This window comes from Callorhinus ursinus, unplaced genomic scaffold (genome assembly GCF_003265705.2).
Source record: "Callorhinus ursinus isolate GAN/ISIS: 27379988/994484 unplaced genomic scaffold, GSC_fseal_2.0 scaffold21, whole genome shotgun sequence".
Taxonomy (NCBI): Eukaryota; Metazoa; Chordata; class Mammalia; order Carnivora; family Otariidae; genus Callorhinus; species Callorhinus ursinus.
In genome coordinates, this window is record NW_027397083.1 from 25,601,390 (window position 1) to 25,616,330 (window position 14,941).

General features: G+C 38.3%; 1 long non-coding RNA gene across 3 annotated transcripts; it reads left to right on the forward strand.

Annotated features, from left to right (window-relative positions):
- Positions 1–438: 438 nt before the first annotated feature.
- LOC141374764 (uncharacterized) lies at positions 439–12,932 on the forward strand. 3 transcript variants are annotated; one of them, XR_012381895.1, is made up of 3 exons: positions 439–572; positions 9,305–9,386; positions 12,711–12,932. It is a non-coding gene; the product is annotated as an uncharacterized lncRNA (long non-coding RNA). The 3 variants fall into 3 exon arrangements; XR_012381894.1 differs by having other exon boundaries at positions 12,739–12,932; XR_012381893.1 differs by lacking the exon at positions 12,711–12,932 and adding an exon at positions 11,989–12,057.
- Positions 12,933–14,941: the final 2,009 nt, after the last annotated feature.

The following is a 14,941-nucleotide window of genomic DNA, read 5'->3' on the forward strand; positions in this document are numbered from 1 at the left end:
AATAAAACATGCCATCGTCTCTAGAAAGAAATGGATAAGAATTGGTAAGAATTGATAAGAAGCTGGTTATCAAAGAGTCAGGTGTTAATTAGGACTAGTCTATTGAAATTTTATACGTAGATTGGGCCAGTAGGAATAGAAAACTGATTTGAAAAAATAAGTCAGTAACGCAAGGTTCAAACTTCTCTGAAATGGGCTTTCAGATACTCATCAGAATTTCCGACTAAACGCCAAATGTATTCAACTAATACATATGTTAAAATGCACACTACACGTCTTACTTTTGACTAATGAGATTTCAAATCCATCCCGATTCACTCCCGTTTACAGAAGGAAATTAAAAAATTGATTGGTTACTTCCTCCGCTGCCTGTGGACACCTTGATTGGCCAGCTGCCGGTGGCTAGGCAACCGGGCGGAGAATCTCTGGAACAAGTAGGAGTCTTCATCACAGCAGGAGCCATGAGGCAAGAAGCTCTGGGATCAATTAAAATGCCAGGCTTTTCCAGGCTGGTTTCCAGCGCATCTGTGCATGATTCCACATAAATTTAGGGAATTAGAGATCAGACAAAGGTAAACATTTCTGTGCTTTGCTTAGCATTGATTTAGAATGAGAGGATGAAATATGCCGCAGTCATTCAGCCTGGAGCGGGTTTACACCTTCAGCTGATTTTTTCCCCCTCAATTGCTTTATTATTTTAGGTAGGTTGTAATTCAAGTCTGTTTAAATCATCTGTGTGTTCCTTTGAGGAGGGGAAGAGAAAAGGAAACAAAGGAAAAACCAGTTCTTAGTTTCATAGACTAAACAGTAGAATATGACTCATTCTTTAATTTTATAGTCACACCTCTAAAAGAAGACATTATTAATGCTCTTCATTTTCCAGCTCTTCCATCTCCGGAGCTTGGTTTAGATAAAAGCTCATTCATGTCCCCATAGAGAAGGAAAGACATTTTCTCCCTAAGAGTCTGTGGAAGTCTGACCTTTTGCAGAACCTTCTCCCCTTTTGTTTTTTGTCTTCTTATTTTATCTATCCCTTGGAGTCTATGGTTCTGGCTGTTTCCCTAGAGCAGAAGGTTGTGTGTTGCCTGTGGGCGGAGGTGGGGGGGGGTTGAACTTCCTTCCACAGAATCCTTTGTACCTGGGCTGAGGTGAGGGATTGGAGGCGAATCTCTGAGGCAGCAAACCCAAAACAAAGCAGTTCACAGAGATGGGGAGAGTGCAGACAAGAGACCAGCAATATCATAAAGGGCAAATGATATTATTTTAAATCCTACAGAAAAAGACATCCTCTGATATCACAGGGGTAACACAAGTGTCCTTTGTATTAAACAACAATAGAAAAAGCATAAAGCCATTAGCTTTTGTGACATATTCAGTTTGGAATCAGAACTGTGTCTTTGAGGTAACTTCTGTGTGAACTTGCTCTCTCCCTTATGTTCTAGCCTCCAAACTACTAGCAAGTGTTGGAAAAGAGCATCCACCTCCAGGGTTCTTCTCAGATTTACAGGTGCCAAAATTTTATGAATTAATTCAAAAATTTTCAGGTACAAAAATAAGTTTACTTAGAATGAGATAAGAAATTACACAAATCACAAATTTGCAAAGCTTATAGGAACTGCAATTTTAGAATTATTATTCTTTCTAGTGATTTGAACCTTTTATCATGAAGTGACCCACTCTAATACAATGCTTTCTATCTGAAAATCTACTTGTTTCATAAAAATGACACCAACTTTCTATTTCCATGGCATATCTTTTTTTATTCTTTTGCTTTCAACCTTTTTGAAACCTTATGTTTCCAATCTTTTTCTCGTAAACAGCCTACAATGGGTATTTCTTAAATTCCCTCTAAAAAATCTTTGTCTTTTACCTGGAACAGCTAATCCAAATTTTTAGAAAAGCAAGGAAGGAAATTGACATTTATTAAGCACCTGGGGCTGGCTTAATGCTGCACATCTATTTTATTTTTAAATTCTCACAACAACCCTGTGAAGAAGACTCTACCTCTGTTCTCCAAGTGAGGAAGCTGATATTCTATAACATGCCAAACAATGGTCATCCAGTGATGAATGACAAAGCTCCTCTCTTTCTGACTACACCACATATTCTTTCTGCCCACCACACATAATTCTCTTGCTCTCAAGAAATCTTATACAATGAGGATTATCTGCCTAAAGTTTGACTTAAGTTAAATAAATCATTTATTCTGTATGTATTTAGGCCTAAGTGTGGTATAATATAAATCCATAATGACCATTTCCAACAGAACATAAAAGCTTAAGAAAATTTTAGTTTAACTCTGTCCTGCCATTTGGTCTCAATAAAAACCATAAGAGAAATGGAATCTCCCAAAAGACCACAGTATATAAGAAGGTTGAGGGTTGACTCCTGAGTCTGGTGTTCCAACTGTAGGTACCTTCAGAGTAATGTCAAGTAACTCCTGCCAAAGTACACAGTTAAGTATTTTAATAAGAGAGCAAGTGGAGGTTTAAAACTCAAGCAACTTGTAGAAGGGTATTTTAATTTTCTGTCCTTCACAAGTGCCTATAATTAATGCTGCTTATAAGCAGTTGGCATATTTATGACTTGAGTTTCCTTCTTATATTCACTCTTTACTTTTTTCCTACTTATTAGCAGTGCTGAGAGACCTGGGAGCAAATAACTAAAATACAGTGGAAGCTAAAAAAATTGTCTAAGAAGACATCAATACAATGATGGTTTCTAAAAAGCAGCAATTATTTCTACCACATTCTTTGAGCACGCGCTTGTGCACACACAACAAGCATGAGTGGGGGAGAGGCAGAGGGAGAAGCAGACTCCCTGCTGAGCAGGGAGCCTGATGCTGGACTCCATCCCAGGATCCCGAGATCATGACCTGAGCCGACGGCAGATGCTTAACCACCTGAGCCACCCAGGTGACCTAACCAAAACAATTTTTAAAAGATGAACAAATTCACACTACCCAGTTTCAAAACATACTATAAAGGTACAGTAATTAAGATAGTGTAATTCAGGCATAAGGCTAAGCAGTCCTGATGAATGGAACAGTACTGAAAATACAAAAATTAACCCTTATATGTGTGATCATTTAATGTTTAACAAAAGGGCCAAGGCAGTTCAGTGGAGGATATTCTTCTGGGACAATTGGATATTTATATGAAATAGGATGAATTTAGAACCTTACCTCACATAATATACATAATTAACTCAAAATAAATCACAGTCCTAAACAGAAGAGCTAAAACTACACATATTCTAGAAGAAAACACAGGAGAAAAATGTGGGTTAGGCAAAGAATTCTTAGGTAGGAAAACAACAGCAAAATCCACAAAAAGAAAATATATATATGGGACTTAATTAGAATTTAATTTATTTTATGCTTCAAAATGAATCATTAAAAAAGGAAAAGATAAGCCATCTGCTGCCCACAGACATTTGTAAATCATATATTGACAAAGGACTTTTGCTGGACTATATAAAGAACACTTTCAACCCAATATGAAAACATAACACAATTTAAAATGATCAAAGGCATGAATAGATATTTATGAAAGAAAATAAAGAAGGTAAATGGCTAATAAACATGTGAATAGATCTTCCATATAATTAGTCATTAGGGAAATGCAAATCAAAACCACCACACCATACCACTTTACACCCACCAGAATGTTTCAAATCAAAAAGGTAAATAGCATCAGGTGTTGGTGAGAACCTGGCGAAAATGGAACTCCCATATATTACTGGTGGGAATGTAAAAGTGGTACAGTTAGTATAGAAAACAGTTTGGCAGTTTACTAAAAAGTTAAACTTACTGAGCTAGTTTCCTTGGGGCCTCCACAAAAAAATACCACAGACTGGGAAGCTTAAACAACAGAAATACATTTTCTCACAAATCTGGAGGCTGGAAGTCCAAAACCAAGGTGTTGGCAGGTTTGGTTTGTCCTGAGGCCCTTTGATGTGCAGAAGGCTGCATTCTCATTGTGTCTTTATGTGGTCTTTCCTCTGTGCATGAGCATGAGCGTTCCTGGGGTCTCTTCCTCTTCTTATAAGGACATTAGTCATATTGGATTAGGGCTCCCCCTTTATTGTCTCATTTAACCTTAATTATTTTCTTAAAGGCTCTAGTTCCAAGTAGAGTCACATATAAATTTGACAGGAACACAATTCAGTCTATAACATTTACCACACAATCTGGCAATCCCACCCCTATTTATCTACCAAAAAGAAATGAAAAATGTGTTTACACAAAGACTTGTATGTGAATATTCATAGCAGTGTCCCTCATAATGGCCATAAACATGACATAATTCTAATGTTCATGAAATGATGAGTGGATAAACAAAATATAGTCTACCCATCCAGTGGAATAATACATAGCGGTGGAAAAGGAACACACTACTGAGCCTGCCACAACATAGAAGAACCTCAAAATGCAACCAGACACACACAAAAAAACATTTTTGTGAAATACCCAGAAAAAACAAAGCTATAGAGATAAAAAAATGAACCAATGGTTGCCATTCCTGGGTATGGAATTGGGGATTAAAACTACAAAGGAACACAAGGGAAAATTTAGGAATAATAGAAATGTTTGAAAACTGGGGGCACCTGGGTGGCTCAGTCGTTAAGCGTCTGCTTTCCGTTCAGGTCATGATCCCAGGGTCCTGGGATTGAGCCCTACATCCGGCTCCCTGCTCGGCGGGCAGCCTGCTTCTCCCTCTCCCACTCCCCCTGCTTGTTTCTCTCTCTCACTGTGTCTCTCTCTGTCAAATAAATAAATAAAATCTTTAAAACAAAACAAAACAAATGTTTGAAAACTGGATTATGGTGATGGTTGTATGACTATAAATGGATTGACAATCATTAAATTGTATACTTAGGTGAGTGAATTTTTTGTTATGTAAATTCAGCCTAATAAAGCTATGGGAGGGGACACATTTAAGAAAAGAAATAGTATAGCAATTTGTGATAGAGTTGACCCATGAATCCTAACACTTTCTCCTTCCTCATATGTCATATTCCTTTATGGAAATGATAAGTTTACAAGTATTTCTGGTCATTAAAAAAAAAACTTTGAAATGAGCTATTGATCATAAGACATTGGTTCTCAGGAGAAGTCAAACATAGTCAGAGGTGACTTTCTAATATGGAAGAACTTTTTATTTGGAATCTTTCTTCATCACTGTTTGGTTTTGATTCAAGACCACAAAGTTAATTTCTTTCAAAACCTTAAAAGAATATTGTTAGGCCCTATTTTTTTTTTCCAGCAGCCAATTAGGAGCAAAATACAACACACAGTTCTCATTTTCATTAAAGATCAAGGCCACATAGAAATCATACAAAGGTAAGATGTCAATTAGTTTTAAATTGCATGTTGATGGCTGCATTCATTTATGAATTTTTCTCCCAGACTTTTTTCCTTATTGGAAAAACAATAAACAATGAGATGTTCTTTGATCTTTGATTGATATTCCCATTTCAATCAGAATTTTTCAAGCATCTGTGGAAATGTGAATGTCACTATGATGCTTTCTCAAAACCCAGAGTCTTCACAATCCCTTTGGACCTGGCCCCACCTCCCAAGCCAAAAGTAATTTCCAGCTTGATACTAGGAACTTAATTGTACTTTCTGGTTTGTACTACCTCGCTTAAAATCCCATACAATTTGGATAAACTTCTGCATCTAAAGCCAGTTCCTGTCTTAGGCCAAACACTGAACTAAATTAACTTACCGTAAACCCTGTGACCCCAGAGCTATATCAAACCATAACTCCAGTGCCCAGTTTGCAAAATCAAAGTAAGGCATGCAGTAAGAATGCCTTTCTGTGTCAGCTAATGAGGCATTTTTTCTAAAGTCAAAAGCTCCTAGCAGACAAACATTTTTAATCATTTCATTTTTTATACTCCAGGTTTCAAAGTTCAAATTCTAATTGCCACACGACAACCAGAAGAATCAGATCTTTTTCTTTTTTAATTTCTCTGAATTGAAAGGAAAAAAAAATGAGATGCCAAGTGATAGAAAAAATTAAAAAAGAAAAAAACCCACTGGATTTGAAGCTATGTGGTATCACTTAAATAGACCAAACTTAGACCCAAACTGATCTGAGTTTAGTTTCCATGTTGCTCCCCATCCACAATGTCACCTTGCGCAAACAATGTTCAGTCTCTAATCTTAATTTCTTCCTTGGTGGAAGGGTGTAGGAGTAACTACTCAGGATTATGCTGAGGACTAGGTGAGTTATCACAGGGGGTTCACAACCTGAGATATTTGAACCGCCTTCAGGCTGACCGTGAAGTCCTCAAAACTGCAACAGAATTTTTGTATAGAGAGTGTTCATAGTTTTCCTCAGTTCTTCTCAAAGGAGTTGCTGTGCTCAGGAATCACTGACATGGGCCACAGAGGTGTTTGATAAGTGTTAAGTTTGATGATAAAACTCTTGAGAATGTGTTTATGATGTCAGTAATCTCTTTACTTCTCCATTCTGGAACAAATGATTAGATTAAAATCGCAGAAGGAGTAAGATTCCATCCTGAAGCCTCTTGTATAGCACATGTGTAGGTACATTCAACGGGCAATGAGAAGCAGCACCATTTGGTGGTCGAGAACGTGGCCTTTGTTCCCAGACCTGGCTCCCCAGTTACCATGTTTGACTTTCAACAACTCTTCTTACTCCATGTGTGCTTCAGTTTCCTTATATGTAAACTGGGGCAATAATAATATGCACCTCGCCAGGTTATTCTGAGCCCGCATGTGAAAAGTGTAGGGGCCAGTGCCTGCGTCACGGTAAACACTGAGAACAGAGAAATAAATGAGCTGAGCCCTGTCTTCCTGGAATTCAGCCGAATGGAGCCTACTTAAGTGATCTCCTGAGATCTCGCTCAGGAGTTGGAAACTCCCGCTTCTGCTGTGGGAGCCTCTGGTCTTTTACTCCAGTTGATGCTGGCTAGCTGTGGAAATGTGAGATCTCTTAACCTCTTGTGTTTTGTCTAAAAGATATGCTATTTCCTCTACATCAATAGCTTCTGCTCTTGTCCCCACACATTTTTTAAATGATTTTATTAAGCTTTGAGCATAATAGAAGTTATTAGAATAATTTCAAACAGAATCAACTTTATATAGATAACAACAATAATAATACATATTAAAATTTATTTAATGATTACCACGTGCTAGACTTATGCTGGAAAACTTATATACATGAGTTTACCTAATCCTTGTGATAGCTCTCTAAGATGGACAGTTCTTTGAGATACTGTTATTTTTACTTTAAAGCTTAGTTTTACAAAGCTAAACTAAGTTGTTAATTTCTCATAGAGCAGCTAATTTACTGGAGCCAAGGTTCAGAGTCAAGTTCATCTCTTAATTACCCAAGGTGGTAGTTTTATTTTAGGTTCTATAATTGAAGGGCTACCTTACAGAGGCTATTCCTATCATAAAATACTGCCTTTTAAATTCCACCATTATTTTTTTTTAATGCCAGTATTCCTGATAAAAGTAGCATGTTAAATCACTAACACAAAGTATTAGAGTTCTCCAGAGAAGCAGAACTAGTAGGAGATTGTGTGTGTGTGTTGTGTGTATTTGTGTGTAGACACAATGACACAGATTTATTATAAAGAGTTGGATCACACAGTTATGGAGGCTGATAAGTCCTGTGATTTGCCATTTGCAAGCTGGAAACCAAGGATAGCCAGGGACATAGTATCAGTTCAAGTATGAAGGCCTGAGAATCAGGAGAGTCAGTGATATAAGGCCCCATCTGAGTGCAGGAGAACACTGATGTCCCAACTTGAAAACAGTCAAGTAAAGAGAGAGAATTTTCCCTTACCCTTTTTTGTTCTATCCAGACGTCCAAAGGATTAGATCAGGCTTACCTACATTGGTAAGGGCAATTTGCATAAGGTCAACTGTATCAAATGTTAATCTCATCCAGAAACACCCTCACAGACACACCCGGAATACTGGAATACCGTTGGGCCAAATATCTGGATACTTGGAGGCCCAGTCAAGTCAACACATAAAATTAACCATCACACAAGGTATGTGAAATAACTGTCCCTAGAGGCAAGGTACACGTTCTCAACAAAGTACATATTCCGCATGAGATAATTTGGCAGTTATTAGTGAAATATTTTATTTATTTCCAACATTTTGCCTCATAGAACCCACAATTAAAACCTGTATTCTCTATGTTAAACTCTTCCACGCTAAAATTTGTTGATATCCAGTACTTTTGTTTTTCCTATTGCTTTCTCTTCTTTTAATTTTAAATTATTAGCCTTGTAGAGTTTCATTTAAGTCATTTGAATCTAATAGGTTATTTGATCGGCACTCTAAAATTGCATTAACATTTGTCTATGGTTTCTCAGAGTTCTTGCAAATTGGTCAGCAATTTTCTTGAAACTTTTAACCTATTGATTAATAGAGAAACCCTCAAAAAAGTACACAGTGTTTACACTTTTATGCATTGAATTAATTTCAAAGTTAGTAACATGTTGTAGAAATTTTAAACTTCTTTGCGGTGACATTAAGTAAATGAATACTCAGAAACACGCAGCATTCTTGACAACTTTCCTGTTAACGTAGGTCAAGCTACATGAGAACTCCAAGACTGGCTTGCCATGTACAGCATTAGCCATCCCATCTGGTTCATCCAAAGACATCCGGGACTTGTTTTTCAGGTCCTTGCTGTGACTAACACTTTTATATGAACTATTCTCTTTCAGGTTCTTTTTGTAACCGGCTCTTTCTCATCCTTGAGTTCTTAGCTCAACTTTCACTTCTTTACATTCCATGTAAAAGCACCAAAACTCACCCCCTGTGAAATTCATACTCTTTAGTGTTTTCTTCTTCACAATCACCAGTATCTGAATAGCTAACTTGTTTATTTATCAAAACCTGTCCTCTCTATAATGAAAGCACTTAGGACCTGCTCTATAGTTGTTATACAATAAACATAAAATAAATAAATGAGCTAATGAAGTCATGCTTACGCTTTTGTTGCCTGAAAAGATCATGTGAAAACCCCTTGGAATGCAGTTCTAAATATTTTATTGCCTACAATGTGTTTTTAAAGCTTTTCTTGGGTGATAGGAGGGAATAAAGAGCTTAAAAACCCTGAAGTCCCCAAGGAAAGGAACAATTGGGTGGAACTGTGGTGAGGGGTTTTAGAGAGAGTGGGGAAGGGGACCATAAAGGTAGATGCTTTGGGGAACTAATTCTCCATGGGCCTTTCTCATTTTTGCACTGCTTGCAAATAAAGGCCCTGGCTGTTTGTCCTAGTTCCTGTGTTTTCTCTTCAAGGATGTTTGTCCGGCCTTGGAAGAGGGAGATAGTGTCCCCCTTCAGAGCAACAAGCAGGTCTGAACTGTCCAGTATACTAAAGGTAATGTCTGCTTCCTGGGCAAAGGTCACAGAAAATCTGGATGCTCAGTCAGATTGTCTGGGGAAGGTACCTGACTTTCCACTTATTTGTGAGGTATTTTGCCCACTTTGAGTTTCAGATTTCTGATTTTGTAAAATGGTTTCAACAAAATGTGCCTCAAGAACAGGGCTGGGGAATAAAGAAGATGACTTGTATCATATTAGGCACATTTTCCATGCTCACCTTCCACTTGTTTCTTTACTCACTTTCCTTCTTGGCATTCCATCCTGCATTCCTCAAGTTGTCTTTAGAAAATCAAAATGCCCACATTTCCTTGGAAGATCTCAACCCACCTCAAACTGTAAAGAAACTGATATTCATGGAACTCCTCCACATAGAATAGGCCTCAATGCCTCTCAACTAAACAAAAAATTCCAAACACAAGCATGAAGTAGACATCATAAAGGCCTACATAATCATAGTCAAAGTCCTCTAACACAAGGTCTGTCTTCCCCAACCCCCCATACCTTTCTCAGCCTTATTAAATACCTGTGGGTCACCCTACAGATGAAGAGAGAAGAAGGGATGTGTCAGTGTGAAGTAAGGTCGGCTGCAAATAACAGAAATCCAACAGTTTAAAAAAGTAAAGGATTTATTTGGGCTCATACAAAAAGAAGCCCCAGGTCAGGTAGCTTAAGTGTAATGATGACATCAAAGGTCTTTCTAATCTACCATCCTTAACTTGCAGACTTTTAGCCTCCAGCTTGTGTTTTCTTGGGAACACCAGATGAATTACACCAACAGCGCCCATTTAACTCTCTAGTAACTCTTGAACTTGTCCCTTCAAAGTTCTTTAAAATTTCCTTAACAGCATTTACTGACCCAGTATCTCATGTCCTGTTGTTTTTGAGCCTCAGAGGAATTCTTCCCAGTGGGGCTGCATTTCAGGTCCAGAACACTGAAAGCTGCCATCAGCCTTTTGCCACTTTTTCTCTACCAGGAGGGCACAGCAACTCTTGGGTGACATTTCCGTATCCCACTTATGGGGGCAAAGACCAGGCACCAAACTCTTTCCTGTTCCTGGTAGAATGCTCATTAGATTATTTTTACTCCACTGACTAATATGTTTGTTACATTGAAATTCAACGTATCCTTAAAACTGATCTCATCTTGGGTCAAACCCTTTTATTTCTCAGAGAACACCAAGAGTAGTTTGTCCTATTCAAGAATAATAGTCACAATGGAAGATATGGTCATGTGACCCTATCTCGCCATCCCCTGCTGCCCACAGACATGACAAGGGGCAAACACATGTCAGTCCTAAAAGTTGGGGCACTGGAAGGGAGTAAGTAAGAGGAGAAAGCACAGAAGGAGTTTTTCCCTTAGCCTCAGAATTAGGCAACTGCTCACATGTCAAAAAGATGTCATTCTTTTTCAGAAAACTAGAATGCTATGGCTAAGCAGTCCAGGGTAGCTGCATCAGCTTCACACAGAATCAAGAATCTAAGTCTTTCCATCCCACCATAATTTCTGTACCACTCTTTTCTCTTGCCTCATAGTTACAAGATAGCTGCTGATTCTTTTGGCCATCATCCTCTCTCTCTTTTTTTTTTTTCAGATTTATTTATTTGAGAGAAAGAGAGAGGGGGAGGGAGGAGAGACAGAGGGAGAGAGAGAATCTCAAGCAGACTCCCCACTGAACACGGAGCCCAAGATGGGGTTGGATCCCACGACCCTGCAATCATGACCCGCGCTGAAATCCAGAGTCGGACACTTAACCAAATAAGCCACCCAGGTGCCCCAGCCATCATCCCTTCTTATCTCTATCACATAAGTGTACATGGCCACCTCCAGTTGTGAGATAATCTGGGGAATAAAATATTTTTGTTGCAAAATTTGGCTTCTGTTAGCAAGCAAGAAGGAGAGAATGGATATTGGGCAGATAACTAGCAACATCTGCTACCTGATAACCTGGGAAGTGGAGACTATGCTAGCTTTTATAAATTACAGCTGTCTCCATTTATTAGCTATTGTCACATTTTGAATTATTTTCTACTGAATCCAATGAATGGTCATTAAGTTTCATTTAAGTTTTAAAGTGGAGATGAAAATCCTGTGTTTCTTCCATGAAACTCTGATCACTTCCCTCATATCCTGAACTCCTCCATTGCTCACTAGAGAGTCCCATGCCATTATGTCCAAAGTCTTCAGTCACAACCCGCTGAAATCCATAGCAGTCAAAGGGTTAAAACTAGAGTTCCTAGAAAATTCACCTGTAGGTGATTAGTTAAAGCAATCTGAAAAAAGTAAGGTATTTCACTGCTTGCCACATAACATTTCTCCAGCCCAGCCCCTGTAAAAATAAAATATCTTTAATGGAAGCCAACTCATTACCCCATAAAATTACTACAACACATGTGCTTGAAAATGTAAGACAGATATTCTTAACTTGGCATTCCGTAGTGAACCACAGAAATGTTCTCCAAGAAATGATTTCATTTTGTTAGTTTTATATTTAAAGTCACATTTTTGGCAGGCAATCCCAAAGACAGAATTTGGGGAGCAAACTGGCCTAGGGGATAGAACTCAGACTCTGGTTGCTCTCCCTCCTCGATTTGGATAGCTCACCCATCCTGTGTACGTGACACATTGATCTGGAAGCCTGGCTGTCAGCTTTCCTCCTACCCTCCATATTAAGTATAGTTTATTACTTTAACACACGTATGTGGGGATATAAAACAGTCTGGATCTGAATTGTGACGGTACTTAAGAGTAGTATGACTTTGGACAAATTCCATAGCCTACTTTGCCTCAGTTTACTCATATATAAAATAAGGATCACAATAACATCTACCTCATAAAGCTATTATGAGGAATACATGAGTTAATATATGAAAGCTCTTAGAATACTGCCTTGCAGGTAGTGTTATATAAGTGGTAGTTATTATTATTATGATTATGATTATCATCCAGCTGGATAATAGGACATGAGCTAAATTAACCAGCAAAATGACTCCCCAAAGTAAGCCTTTCAAAGGCAGAATAAAAGTATTCTGTAGAAATATGTGCAGAAAGGGACAGATAATTGGTACGATAAGGACTCAGAGAGCTGAGTGATGGTGAAAAGCTGCCCGGGATTCAGATTCGTTATTTCCTCTGAATACTTAGGGATTATAAAATTTTAGAGAACAGAAGAATCTCAGAGCTTATCTCACACAGTTCCTTCATTTTATAGAGGAAACACCAATATGCAGTTAATATAAGGTTACGTAAGTAATTAGTGGAGAACTGGTACTATAATACATTTCCTGACCCCTGGTGTGGTGATGATTTTTCTACATCAAGGCAAGAAAATTTCATCATTCCTTCTCAGGTGAGAATGAGAGGAGGAAGACGAGAGCCATCTGACATAGGCCATGAATCCCAGAGATACCTGCTTTACGAAGAGGCCCGTTCCAACTCAAGAACATCTACTTAACACAACATCTTGAAATTCTAGAAGTTATTGGACTTGGATCTCTATAGCTGTTTATTCAGCTGATTGTCTATCTCCATTTCTTATTGTGAAATATGTAACTTTTTAAAAATAATATATGAAAAAAATAAATAAATAAAATAAAAAATAGTATATGTGCAGCTTGAAATCTTCGAGATAGGCCAAACAATGTAAGCATTACGCCTTCTCATTCAGAGGCCAAATTGACAATCTATCTAGTTCCTCTTCCCATCTCTGTTCCTGGAGTGTAGCTACTGATCTCAGAATAACGCCCAGCACTATGATATATATACATTTGTATAGTATTTCATTTCCTAAAGTGCCTTCGCTATCTCACCTCACCCTCCCAACAATGCTTTATCATCAGCAGCAGCATCCTCACTTGACAGATAAGGAAATCAAGACTTAAAAGGGATTTGGTGACTCTCTTTCAAGATCATATGAGTGAAGGGGAAGCCTGATTTAAAAAACAGATTGTCTGAGTCATTCCCTCTTTCATTCAGTTATTCTACCAATATTAATATGTGCTTTCCATGTGCACTGAGGATACAGTGGTGAAAAAGTCACTCAAGGTCCTTGCGTTTATGACGTTTCCCTTATGCCTAGGTCAGTTCAGTTCCATTTTAACACACAGTAAAACTATTCATTGCCATCAGTGAGTTTACAAACTTGGTAAAGAAGCAAAATACACCTAAGGGACCAAGAAATAGGAATATTTGTAAGATAATTTAATGTAAAACAAATTATAAATGTACTGAAGTGAATAAGGTAGCGACCAGGTGATCACAATGGTGGAAGTAACTGAGAAAAAGGCGCCTGGGTGGCTCAGTTGGTTAAGCAACTGCCTTCGGCTCAGGTCACAATCTCGGAGTCCCTGGATCAAGTCCGACATCGGGCTCCCTACTCGGCGAGGAGCCTGCTTCTCCCTCTGGCCCTCCCACCTCTCATGTGCTCTCTCTCATTCTCGCTCTCTCAAACAAATAAATAAATCTTTAAAAAAAAAGAGAGAGAGAGAAAGACAATCTGGAGAAAGTCAGTGTTGCTGCTTCTCTTCCTGCCACCCACCCCCAGCCCCGCCAGTCCCTGTCACTGGACACACCCTAGTCCCAGCTACACCAGACTGCTTTCATTTCTTAGCACACCCCAAGCCATTTTATCTACTGTTTTGCTACCATTCCTGTTCCCCATACACCTTCCCCATTATTTCTTTTTACATAATTGATCTATTCATTCTTCAAAGTTTAGTTCAAAAATTCCCAAGACTGATAAAATCACCACTTTCTTAGGCCTCTTTATCCAATAACTGAGGCCTTCTGAGAAATAAGTGTCTCTGGGTAATAAAAAGAAAGAGTCAATTTATGATAAGTTGGCAAACTTTTTCATCCCTCTGAAATCAAAAGACTATAGGAAAAAGTGATACAACATCTCACTGATTCAACAAATTTTTTAAATGCACCAACTATTCTATTATTCTAAGGAAAAATACACCATTGAATACAGGGTCATCCTCTTGTGAAATTTTAATTATGGTGAGGAAGACAGACAATAACAGTATATATAATAACATAAATATATAACTTAAAATTGTGAGTGTAAACATTAAAAAGATAAAGGGATTATGCCTGAGAGGAAGGTGGACATTTCGGCTGACTGCCTAGCACTTAACCCATTTTCTCTCTACAAATAGCACCAATGTTATTTGAGAAAGGGACCTCAGTCTCTTGTTATTATGAATAGATCCTATCCACTTTATTAATGATTGGTTCAAGCATAATCATGTGACACAGCTTTAACCAATGAAAGTGAAACAATTTTGCTGCGATATTTGAGAAAGTTTTTTTTTTCCCTTGCTTTTAAGAAACAGTAGTGAGCAATCAGTAGTCTTATGGTATTAACAAGGAACGTATAGCCCAGATTTTCCCTGATCCATTTTACAATCATGAAGGAAACCAGCTTTAGAAAGAAGATGGTGCTGGGGCGCCTATGTGGCACAGTCAGTTAAGCAATCCAACTCTTGGTTTTGGCTCAGGTTGTGATCTCAGGGTCGTGAGATAAGCCCTGCATGGGGCTCTGTACCCAG